The sequence below is a fragment of the Vicia villosa genome, linkage group LG3, assembly GCF_029867415.1.
Source record: "Vicia villosa cultivar HV-30 ecotype Madison, WI linkage group LG3, Vvil1.0, whole genome shotgun sequence".
Lineage (NCBI taxonomy): Eukaryota > Viridiplantae > Streptophyta > Magnoliopsida > Fabales > Fabaceae > Vicia > Vicia villosa.
The window spans coordinates 125862675-125876141 of NC_081182.1; positions in this window are offsets into that span (position 1 = coordinate 125862675).

Sequence of the window (13467 nt, forward strand, 5' to 3'; positions counted from 1 at the left end):
GAAATTCCAGAAATTGCATAGGATAGTGCACAATTTTAGATAAGAGAAAGAAATTTCGTAAATTGCATATGATACTCAGCGTTTTTGGAGACGAGAAAGAATTTCCAGAAATAGCATATGATAGTCCATATTTTTTGAGAAGGTAATTCGATAAACTGCATATGATAGTCCACGTTTTTAAAGAAGGGAAAGAAATTCCAGAAATTGCATAAGATAGTCCATGTTTTTGATGAAAAGAAAGAAATTTAGTAAATTGCATATGATAGTCAACGTTTTTTGAGAAGAGAAAGAAAATTCATAAATTGCATATGATAGACCACGTGTTTGGAGAAGAGAAAGAAATTTCAAAAATTGTATAAGTTAGTCCATGTTTTTAGAGAAGAAAAATAATTTTGATAAATTGCATATGATAGTCCTAGTGTTTAGAGAAGAGAAAGTAATTCAAGCAATTGCATATGATAGTCCACGTTATTGGAGAAGAGAAAGAAAGTTCAGAAATTGCATAAGATAGTCCAAGTTTTTGAAGAAGGGAAAGAAATTCCAGAAATTGCATATGATAGTCCATGTTTATGGAAAAGATAAAGAAATTCCAGAAATTGCATATGATAGACCACATTTTCGGAGAAGAGAAAGAAATTCCCTATATTACATATGATAGACCATGTTTTTGGAAAAGTGAAAGAAATTCCATAAATTGTATATGATAGTCCATGTATTTGGAGAAGAAAACAACACTCCGAAAATTGCATATGATAGTCCATGTTTTTGGAGAAGGGAAAGAAATTCTTGAATTTGCATATGATAGACCACGTTTTTGGAGAATGGAAAGAAATTCCATAAATTGCATATGATAGTCCATTTTTTCGAGAAGAGAAATAAATTTTAGAAATTGCATAAGATAGTCCATGTTTTAGAAGAAGGGAAACAAATTCCATAAATTGCCTATGATAGTCCATTTTTTTGGAAAAGAGAAAGAAATTTCATAAATTGCATAAGATAGTCCACATTTTTGGAGATGGGAAATAAATTCCAGAAATTGCATATGATAGTGCACGTCTTTAGATAAGAGAAAGAAATTTCGTTAATTGCATATGATACACAGCGTTTTTGGAGAAGAGAAACAATTTCCAGAAATAGCACATGATAGTCTATGTTTTTTGAGAAGGTAATTCGATGGACGGCATATGATAGTCCACGTTTTTGAAGAAGGGAAAGAAATTCCAGATATTGCATAAGATAGTCCAAGTTTTTGATGAAAAGAAAGAAATTTAGTAAATTGCATATGATAGTCAGTGTTTTTGGAGAAGAGAAAGAAAATTCGTAAATTGCATATGATAGACCACGTGTTTGGAAAAGAGAAAGAAATTTCATAAATTGTATAAGTTAGTCCACGTTTTTAGAGAAGAGAAAGAATTTTGATAAATTGCATATGATAGTCCATGTGTTTAGAGAAGAGAAAGAAATTCAAGAAATTGCATATGATAGTCCACGTTATTGGAGAAGAGAAAGAAAGTTCAGAAATTGCATAAGATAGTCCAAGTTTTTGAAGAAGGGAAAGAAATTCCAGAAATTGCATATGATAGTCCATATTTTTGGAAAAGATAAAGAAATTCCAGAAATTGCATATGATAGACCATATTTTCGGAGAAGAGAAAAAAATTCCCTATTTTACATATGATAGACCATGTTTTTGGAGAAGTGAAAGAAATTTCATAAATTGTATATGATAGTCCATGTATTTGGAGAAGAAAACAGAACTCCGAAAATTGCATATGATAGTCCATGTTTTTGGAGAAGGGAAAAAAATTCTTGAATTTGCATATGATAGACCACGTTTTTGGTGAAGGGAAAGAAATTCCATAAATTGCATATGATAGTCCACGTTTTTCGAGAAGGGAAAGAAATTCCATAAATTCCTTATGATAGTCCACGTTTTTGGAGAAGGGAAAGAAATTCCAGAAATTGCATATGATAGATCACTTTTTTGATGAAAAGAAATAAATTTTATAAAAAGCATATGAAAGTCAACATTTTTGGAGAAGAGAAAGAAATTTCATAGATTGCATATGATAGTCCACGTGATTGGAGAAGAGAAAGAAATTTCATAAATCGTATAAGATAGTCCACATTTTTGGATAAGAGAAAGAAATTTCATAAATTGCATATGATAGTCCAGGTGTTTGGGGAAGAGAAAGAAATTCTTAAAATTGCATATGATAGTCCACGTTTTTGCAGAAGGAAAAGAAATTCAAGAAATTGTATATGATAGTCCACGTTTTTAGAGAAGAGAAAGAAATTTTAGGAATTGCATAAGATAGTCCATGTTTTTGAAAAAGGGAAACAAATTCCATAAATTACCTATGATAGTCCACGTTTTTGGAAAAGAGAAAGAAATTTCATAAATTGCATATGATAGTTTACATTTTTGGAGAAGGGAAAGAAATTCCAGAAATTGCATAGGATAGTGCACATTTTTAGATAAGAGAAAGAACTTTCGTAAATTGCATATGATACTCAGCGTTTTTGGAGAAGAGAAAGAATTTCCAGAAATAGCATATGATAGTCCATGTTTTTTTAGAAGGTAATTCGATAAACTGCATATGATAGTCCACGTTTTTAAAGAAGGGAAAGAAATTCCAGAAATTGCTTAAGATAGTCCATGTTTTTGATGAAAAGAAAGAAATTTAGTAAATTGCATACGATAGTCAACGTTTTTGGAGAAGAGAAAGAAAATTCATAAATTGCATATGATAGACCACGTGTTTGGAGAAGAGAAAGAAATTTCAAAAATTGTATAAGTTAGTCCATGTTTTTAGAGAAGAGAAAGAATTTTAATAAATTGCATATGATAGTCCTAGTGTTTAGAGAAGAGAAAGAAATTCAAGAAATTGCATATGATAGTCCACGTTATTGGAGAAGAGAAAGAAAGTTCAGAAATTGCATAAGATAGTCCAAGTTTTTGAAGAAGGGAAAGAAATTCCAGAAATTGCATATGATAGTCCATGTTTTTGGAAAAGATAAAGAAATTCCAGAAATTGCATATGATATACCACATTTTCGGAGAAGAGAAAGAAATTCCCTATATTACATATGATAGACCATGTTTTTGGAGAAGTGAAAGAAATACCATAAATTGTATATGATAGTCCATGTATTTGGAGAAGAAAACAAAACTCCGAAAATTGCATATGATAGTCCATGTTTTTGGAGAAGGGAAAGAAATTCTTGAATTTGCATATGATAGACCACGTTTTTGGAGAATGGAAAGAAATTCCATAAATTGCATATGATAGTCCATTTTTTCGAGAAGATAAAGAAATTTTAGAAATTGCATAAGATAGTCCATGTTTTTGAAGAAGGGAAACAAATTCCATAAATTGCCTATGATAGTCCATTTTTTTGGAAAAGAGAAAGAAATTTCCTAAATTGCATATGATAGTCCACATTTTTGGAGAAGGGAAAGAAATTCCAGAAATTGCATAGGATAGTGCATGTTTTTAGATAAGAGAAAGAAATTTCGTAAATTGCATATGATACTTAGCGTTTTTGGAGAAGAGAAAGAATTTCCTGAAATAGCATATGATAGTCCATGTTTTTTGAGAAGGTAATTCGATTGTCTGCATATGATAGTCCACGTTTTTGAAGAAGGGAAAAAAAGTCCAGATATTGCATAAGATAGTCCAAGTTTTTGATGAAAAGAAAGAAATTTAGTAAAGTGCATATGTTAGTCAGTGTTTTTGGAGAAGAGAAAGAAATTTCGTAAATTGCATATGATAGACCACGTGTTTGGAGAAGAGAAAGAAATTTTATAAATTGTATAAGTTAGTCCACGTTTTTAGAGAAGAGAAAGAATTTTGATAAATTGCATATGATAGCCCATGTGTTTAGAGAAGAGAAAGAAATTCAAGAAATTGCATATGATAGTCCACGTTATTGGAGAAGAGAAAGAAAGTTCAGAAATTGCATAAGATAGTCCAAGTTTTTGAAGAAGGGAAAGAAATTCCAGAAATTGCATATGATAGTCCATGTTTTTGGAAAAGATAAAGAAATTCCATAAATTGCATATGATAGACCACATTTTCGGAGAAGAGAAAGAAATTCCCTATATTACATATGATAGACCACGTTTTTGGAGAAGTGAAAGAAATTCCATAAATTGTATATGATAGTCCATGTATTTGTAGAAGAAAACAAAACTCCGAAAATTGCATATGATAGTCCATGTTTTTGGAGAAGGGAAAGAAATTCTTGAATTTGCATATGATAGACCACGTTTTTGGAGAAGGGAAAGAAATTCCATAAATTGCATATGATAGTCCACGTTTTTCGAGAAGGGATAGAAATTCCATAAATTCCTTATGATAGTCCACGTTTTTGGAGAAGGGAAAGAAATTCCAGAAATTGCATATGATAGACCACTTTTTTGATGAAAAGAAATAAATTTTATAAATTGCATATGAAAGTCAACATTTTTGGAGAAGAGAAAGAAATTTCATAGATTGCATATGATAGTCCACGTGATTGGAGAAGAGAAAGAAATTTCATAATTCGTATAAGATATTCCACATTTTTGGATAAGAGAAAGAAATTTCATAAATTGCATATGATAGTCCAGGTGTTTGGAGAAGAGAAAGAAATTCTTAAAATTGCATATGATAGTCCACGTTTTTGCAGAAGGAAAAGAAATTCAAGAAATTGTATATGATAGTCCACGTTTTTGGAGAAGAGAAAGAAATTTTAGAAATTGCATAAGATTGTCAATGTTTTTGAAGAAGGGAAACAAATTCCATAAATTGCCTATGATAGTCCACGTTTTTGGAAAAGAGAAAGAAATTTCATAAATTGCATATGATAGTCCACATTTTTGGAGAAGGGAAGGAAATTCCAGAAATTGCATAGGATAGTGCACGTTTTTAGATAAGAGAAAGAAATTTAGTAAATTGCATATGATACTTAGCGTTTTTGGAGAAGAGAAAGAATTTCCAGAAATAGCATATGATAGTACATGTTTTTTGAGAAGGTAATTCGATGGTCTGTGTAACACCCCATATTTTACATTTATTAATTTAATGGGAGTTTAAATTAATTTCTTGGATTATTGGTATTTTTAATTGGAATTAAGTTGGAAATTGTGTAAAATAAGCTATTGGGCCAAGTTGTGGTTAGTAATGGAGGGGGTGTAATTGATAGGCCTTATTACTAAAGTTATTTTGCTTTATTTTTCATAAAATAAGAAAAAGAAGGAAATTGGAAAATAGAGAAGAAAAACCTAAGAGGAAGAAGGAGAGAGCTCATGGAGAAAAGAGATTTTCGTATTCATGGTGCAGCCCTCACAAAACGGGTCATAACTCTCTGCTCGTAACTCCAAATCAGGTAATTCTCGAAGATTCGGATTCTACACGAAATTTCCTTCAATTTGATATATTAATTCGTGTCAGGGAGGTTCTCGATGAGGGATATAAGCGAGTTTGAAGAAGGGAGATTCTTGCTGAATTTGAGGGAAAAGGGCTTACGGGTTTGATGAAGAAGAAGGGGAAAAGTCCAGATTCTTGGCTAAGGTAAGGGGGGACTCTTCCGATTAACATCTATTATCGGGTTATGGATAATAGGACTGATATAGATATATTATTTCATGTCAATTGAGTCGTATGATAGAGTTGGGATTTTGGGGATGTTTGTTGATAATTATCTATTTTGATGAATTCCATGAATTTGGTGTTGTATGATGTTTGATGATGCATAATATATGTTATATGTGTGTATGATATATGTTGTGTGGCTGTTTTGTGGCGTTTGATCAACTTGAATCGATTTGGTCGAGGTTGAAGGATTTGGGATTCATGTTCGTATGCTGTCAATTGCGATTGAGATCTCTGATTTTTGTCAGTTCGCGCCGCGAAGGTAGGTTGGCGCCGCGAAGGCGTAGTTATTTTCTCGTTTCGCGCCGCGAACCTTTGTTTGCGCCGCGAAGGCGTGTTTTCTATTCGTTGCGCGCTGCGAACAATGTGTGGCGCCGCGTGCTGCTAGTAATTTGTGAAAAGTTTAAAAATGCATAACTTTCGAACCGTTGGCCTGTTTTAAGTGCCGTTTCGAGCAGGATAAAGCTTATGAAATATTCTTTGTGTTATAATAATAAAATGAGCAGCATCTTGAATTTATTTTATCAACATTTGCTTGTTTTGATGTATGATGTGTTGTGGATATATATGATAAGGTGTAACGATACAAACTCTGTTTAAGACATTATTATGTGATGATTTGTTTGTTGGTATGATGAAGCTTATGAGATAGTTTCGTGATGATGTGAATATCTTATCTGTTGGATGGATGATGTATTGTTGACATATATGATGAAATGTGACAATATAAGATTTCGTTTTGAAAAACATTATGATGTGACGATTGTTGAGAATTGTATGATGATGATTGCTTTGTTTTAGAATGATGTGAATACATGTATGTTCTTCCTTATTGATGATGATGATTGATGTGGATACATGTATGTTATTTAATGATGATGATGATGATTGATTGTATTTGAATGATGATAATGTATATAAACATACCTTGATGATGATGATGATGTTGATGATGATGATGATGATAAAATGAGTATTTGATGATGTTACTCATTAGACTTGACGATGATATAAGTATGTTGTATATGTTGCATTCATTCATGTTCATTGATGATACTGTATCCATGAGGGTGTGTTGGATCAGTGAAGGGCATGATTCCCATTGTGTGGAATCTGTGCTGGCAGGGCCGTATCTTGATGATGTTGGATCGGTCATGGGTTATTCCCATTTGATGATGTTGGTACCACATGCATAGTGTCAGTTGCATTCATATGCATGACTTTTATAACATGATTGGATGTATTCCAGTGTTATAAATATTGATGATGTGTTGGTTGATTATTTTGTGATGATGAAACTTGTCTGAATGTCTGTTTATGAAACAATTGGGTGAATGATGTAACTATGATGTGTTATTATTTATGATTCAATAACATTTGTTAATTTGAATGAGACTCACCCTTACTGTTGACATTTCAGATTGGCGAGTAGCGGCTTTTGGCTTTGGTGAGGATAGCCCATAGGCCAGTTTGTTTAAGTATAGCGTCGGTGTCATGCTCTGATATTGTAACACTGGGGAACGCTAGTTTAGAGTCTATGATGTTACTCCATTGTGTTGTTATTGTATTAATTTTGTGGGATATTGCATAGATGATGTTATGCTTATCCGTATGATGAATATTCCGTTGTGTAAAAACATGATTTTGTTAAATTGATGATTCGTTCCTAAGTGAAGCATGACAATTGATTTATGATAAATTGTTTTAAATTGAATTGTGGCGCCCTTGTTTTCATGTTTTACTCTGAATTATTTTATTAATTTCCGCGGGGTTTAGAAGGGTGTTACAGTCTGCATATGATAGTCCACGTTTTTGAAGAAGGGAAAAAAATTCCAGATATTGCATAAGATAGTCCAAGTTTTTGATGAAAAGAAAGAAATTTAGTAAATTGCATATGTTAGTCAGTGTTTTTGGAGAAGAGAAAGAAATTTCGTAAATTGCATATGATAGACCACGTGTTTGGAGAAGAGAAAGAAATTTTATAAATTGTATAAGTTAGTCCACGTTTTTAGAGAAGAGAAAGAATTTTGATAAATTGCATATGATAGTCCACGTGTTTAGAGAAGAGAAAGAAATTCAAGAAATTGCATATGATAGTCCACGTTATTGGAGAAGAGAAAGAAAGTTCAGAAATTGCATAAGATAGTCCAAGTTTTTGAAGAAGGGAAAGAAATTCCAGAAATTGCATATGATAGTCCATGTTTTTTGAAAAGATAAAGAAATTCCAGAAATTGCATATGATAGACCACATTTTCGGAGAAGAGAAAGAAATTCCCTATATTACATATGATAGACCACATATTTGGAGAAGTGAAAGAAATTCCATAAATTGTATATGATAGTCCATGTATTTGGAGAAGAAAACAAAACTCCGAAAATTGCATATGATAGTCCATGTTTTTGGAGAAGGGAAAGAAATTCTTGAAATTACATATGATAGACCATGTTTTTGGAGAAGGGAAAGAAATTCCATAAATTGCATATGATAGTCCACGTTTTTCGAGAAGGGAAAGCAATTCCATAAATTCCTTATGATAGTCCACGTTTTTGGAGAAGGGAAAGAAATTCCAGAAGTTGCATATGATAGACCACATTTTTGATGAAAAGAAATAAATTTTATAAAAAGCATATGAAAGTCAACATTTTTGGAGAAGAGAAAGAAATTTCATAAATTGCATATGATAGTCCACGTGATTGGAGAAGAGAAAGAAATTTCATAAATCGTATAAGATAGTCCACATTTTTGGATAAGAGAAAGAAATTTCATAAATTGCATATGATAGTCCAGGTGTTTGGAGAAGAGAAAGAAATTCTTAAAATTGCATATGATAGTCCACGTTTTTGCAGAAGGAAAAGAAATTCAAGAAATTGTACATGATAGTCCACATTTTTAGAGAAGAGAAAGAAATTTTAGGAATTGCATAAGATAGTCCATGTTTTTGAAAAAGGGAAACAAATTCCATAAATTACCTTTGATAGTCCACGCTTTTGGAAAAGAGAAAGAAATTTCATAAATTGCATATGATAGTTTACATTTTTGGAGAAGGGAAAGAAATTCCAGAAATTGCATAGGATAGTGCACATTTTTAGATAAGAGAAAGAAATTTCGTAAATTGCATATGATACTCAACATTTTTGGAGAAGAGAAAGAATTTCCAGAAATAGCATATGATAGTCCATGTTTTTTGAGAAGGTAATTCGATAAACTGCATATGATAGTCCACGTTCTTAAAGAAGGGAAAGAAATTCCAGAAATTGCATAAGATAGTCCATGTTTTTGATGAAAAGAAAGAAATTTAGTAAATTGCATATGATAGTCAACGTTTTTGGAGAAGAGAAAGAAAATTCATAAATTGCATATGATAGACCACGTGTTTGGAGAAGAGAAAGAAATTTCAAAAATTGTATAAGTTAGTCCATGTTTTTAGAGAAGAGAAAGAATTTTGATAAATTGCATATGATAGTCCTAGTGTTTAGAGAAGAGAAAGAAATTCAAGAAATTGCATATGATAGTCCATGTTATTGGAGAAGAGATAGAAAGTTCAGAAATTGAATAAGATAGTCCAAGTTTTTGAAGAAGGGAAAGAAATTCCAGAAATTGCATATGATAGTCCATGTTTTTGGAAAAGATCAAGAAATTCCAGAAATTGCATATGATAGACCACATTTTTGGAGAAGAGAAAGAAATTCCCTATATTACATATGATAGACCATGTTTTTGGAGAAGTGAAAGAAATTCCATAAATTGTATATAATAGTCCATGTATTTGGACAAGAAAACAAAACTCCGAAAATTGCATATGATAGTCCATATTTTTGGAGAAGGGAAAGAAATTCTTGAATTTGCATATGATAGACCACGTTTTTGGAGAATGGAAAGAAATTCCATAAATTGCATATGATAGTCCACGTTTTTCGAGAAGAGAAAGAAATTTTAGAAATTCCATAAGATAGTTCATGTTTTTGAAGAAGGGAAACAAATTCCATAAATTGCCTATGATAGTCCATTTTTTTGGAAAAGAGAAAGAAATTTCATAAATTGCATATGATAGTCCACATTTTTGGAGATGGGAAATAAATTCCAGAAATTGCATATGATAGTGAACGTTTTTAGATAAGAGAAAGAAATTTCATAAATTGCATATGATACTCAGCGTTTTTGGAGAAGAGAAAGAATTTCCTGAAATAGCACATGATAGTCCATGTTTTTTGAGAAGGTAATTCGATGGACTGCATATGATAGTCCACGTTTTTGAAGAAGGGAAAGAAATTCCAGACATTGCATAAGATAGTCCAAGTTTTTTATGAAAAGAAAGAAATTTAGTAAATTGCATATGATAGTTAGTGTTTTTGGAGAAGAGAAAGAAAATTCGTAAATTGCATATGATAGACCACGTGTTTGGAGAAGAGAAAGAAAATTTAAAAATTGTATAAGTTAGTCCATGTTTTTAGAGAAGACAAAGAATTTTGATAAATTGCATATGATATTCCACGTGTTTAGAGAAGAGAAAGAAATTCAAGAAATTGCATATGATAGTCCACGTTATTGGAGAAGAGAAAGAAAGTTCAGAAATTGCATAAGATGCTTATGATGTCATGATGTCAAACATGTGGCACACACAAACAAATCAAACAATAGCCTTAGGTTTAATAGCTTGCATGAGGTTGATAGGTGATACCCTCCCCACTAAAGTTGAGTTGTTTAAAACCTGTCCTAGAATAGTATTCGGGTTCTATGATCCTTGGAGACAACATCTCAATATGGCGCTCAGACGGCCGATCAAAATATTCCTCGAGGATAACTAACTTCGATCAATTTCAAAGCTAGTCACTTAATAGGCCACAAGTCAAGTTCAACTAAAGGTTCTAGGGCAAATTAGTGTTTAATGACATTTCGGAAGCCTAACATACTCCTTGATCGTTTTCAAGGGATATCAGTACAGACCAAAGTGTCGCACTAACGGTGACCACCAGATTAACCGTATCGGTACATGCCGTACTGTTTCCTTGGTCTATTGTCACATACTTAAGGTATCTCAAGATTCGGGTTAGAATCTTTCACACAAGCAAATACCCAAACAAACCTTTGAAAAATAGAACAATCAAGACAAGCAATTGAAAACATCGAAGTGATCTACACTCTAAGGTAACCCCTTTTGAAAACATTTTATTTTTTAAATATCCCCAGCAGAGTCGCCAGTTCTGTCGCCCTCGGTTTTTTCTATCTCTCGTGTGAGAGAGATACGAACTGACTCTTCTTTTGTTTTTGAGTTTTGAAAATCAGAGAGTCGCCACCGACTTTTATTTTATCCAATTAAGGAAAGGTTTATAAAAGAAACAGAAAAAGACCTTTAAGAGATTTTGGGTTCGGGGGTAGGTTATACAAAGGGAAGGTATTAGCACCCCTTGGTATCCATGGTTATCCATGGGCTCTTAATTGCTTAGCTCACTTGTTTGAATCATTTGTCTTGTCTTGAAATGCTTGTATGTGGTTTTAAAATTCATTTTTGTGAATTGACTTTGTAATGATCCTTGTGCAGATGTATACAAAGTGTTTTATCTTTCGAAAGATGTTTTGAAAAAAAGATCTTTAATTTCGTAATGATCCTTGTTTGGATATATACAAAATGTTGTCTTTTTTTGAAAGTTTTGTTTTGAAAAACAATGATATATGAGACATTTGTTTGTTTTGATTTGAGCAAGCAATTAGGAGATCTACCATAAATTTATAAGGTCCTTGCCTATTTTCTTTTAGAAAATTTTCTTTGACTAGATACAGAAAGAAGTTATTTGAATTGCATTTGAAACAGTAGAATTTGATTTTGAAAAGAGTAACAGAGGGATTACCCTAAGAGGTGCAAGTGTGATTGTGTTTTGATTCAGATATTTTTATCTTTGAAGTTAGTGATCTAACGCTTCAGTTGTTATTCTTGGCATACATGCAGTTTTATATGTACGGAATTTAAAGTGCGGGAATGTAAAATGCGGAAAGTAAATCTACGCTATTACATCGATTGTGCGGGAAATGTAAACTACGCTATTTACATGATTTTGACAACCTATACACTTATCTATGAATTTAAATTGCAATAAGATAAAAGGAAGTATTTTTTGGATTTTTTAGATGGTTGATTTTAATTAGGATTAATGCATGATTAATTTAATTAAAATGCTAAGAATTAGAAATAATATTTAAACCTAAAAAATTAAGTCTAAAATATGTTCATATTGCTTGTTAATTAATTTTAAAACAAAACTAATTTTTTTTGGGATTTTTAAAATTGTTTTTGAAATTGTTAAGTTAATTAACATATAATTATGCAAATAATTATACACATATATTTAAACTTGAAGAGAAAAATATTCTAAATATGTACAAAATTAGCTTATAATATATAAACTTAATTTAATAAAAAGAAAATATTTTTTCTGATTTTTTGATGGGTTAAAAATAATTAAAAGATAAATATACACATATTATCTAATTAATTATGCAAAATATTTAAATTATGAAGAAAAATAAAATATTTTCATGTCAAAAAATAATATATTATTTTATCAACCTAGAAATATTTTTTTTGTATTTTTTTGATTTTTAAAACTATTTTAAATTAATTTTGCAAAGAAAATAAAATAAAATGGAAAATATATAAATATATTAAATCTGGATCATGTGTGGCTAGCTGAAGAGTCCATAGTATGGACTTGCGTGTGATAAGTGTTGGATGAGCTGGTAAGTTGATCTGATGGTTCAAATTTTGAGGAGTGTGGCACGTGTATCACCTGCAAAGCACTGAATCAGAGAATTTAACAATATAAAAACGCGTGCGCTCTGGCCAGTAGGTGTGACACCCCATAAATTTCTTTACTTAATTTAATCAATTTTTTTATTTAAATAATAGAATTAATTGAATTATTTGAGAAATATGGACTGATGAGGCTAATGGGCCAGTGTCGCAAGTAGCAATTGGGGGGTGTGTCAATTGCAAAGCCTTTTACTAAAACAAGGTTATATTTTTCATAAAATAGAAAAGAGGAGGATTTTGTGAAAAGAGAACCAAAAAGGAGAAGGAAAAGAGCTGAACGTGAAATTGGGAGAAGAGCAAGTGTGAAGAGCAAGGGTATCCAAGAATTCGACATCGAGGTAAGGGGGGATTCTTCTCATTAACCTCTATTATGGGTTGTATGAATGATTCAATAGAGTTCGTATGTTAGGATTCCGAATTGGATTGTATGTCGGGTTTGGGGTTTTGGGGTTTATAGAACTTTGATTCAATTTAGGTTGTGAATGATGATTGGTGATGAATAATGATGTTAAACATGATTAGAAGTATGTGTAAACGTGCAATTTATGTCGTATGTGTGGTTTATTTTTCTGAAATTCGTACTGGTATGATATGAGAGCATTTGGGAGGTATAGAATGCTGTTTTCTGCAGGTTGGGGGTTTCTGAAATCGCCGGTTGGCGCCGCGTGCACAGGGTTGGCGCCGCGAACAGGTGGTCAGAATGTCAGGATGTTTTGATACGCACAGGTCGCGCCGCGTACCTGTGTTGGCGCCGCGAAGGCGTAACTTTTTCCTCGCTTCGCGCCGCGTGAAGATGTTTGCGCTGCGAACAGCTTGGCAGAGAGCCAAGGATTTTTGGAACGCTCAGTTCGCGCCGCGAACCAAGCTTGGCGCCGCGTGCTGTTGCTGTTTGGAATTTTTTTAAAGTTTAACAATGTATAACTTTTTACTGTTAGTCCGTTTGATGTGCCGTTTCGAGCACAGTGGAGCTAATTAAGCGATTTATGCAATAAAATAGAGTTTTGAGTGGTGACTCGAATTTA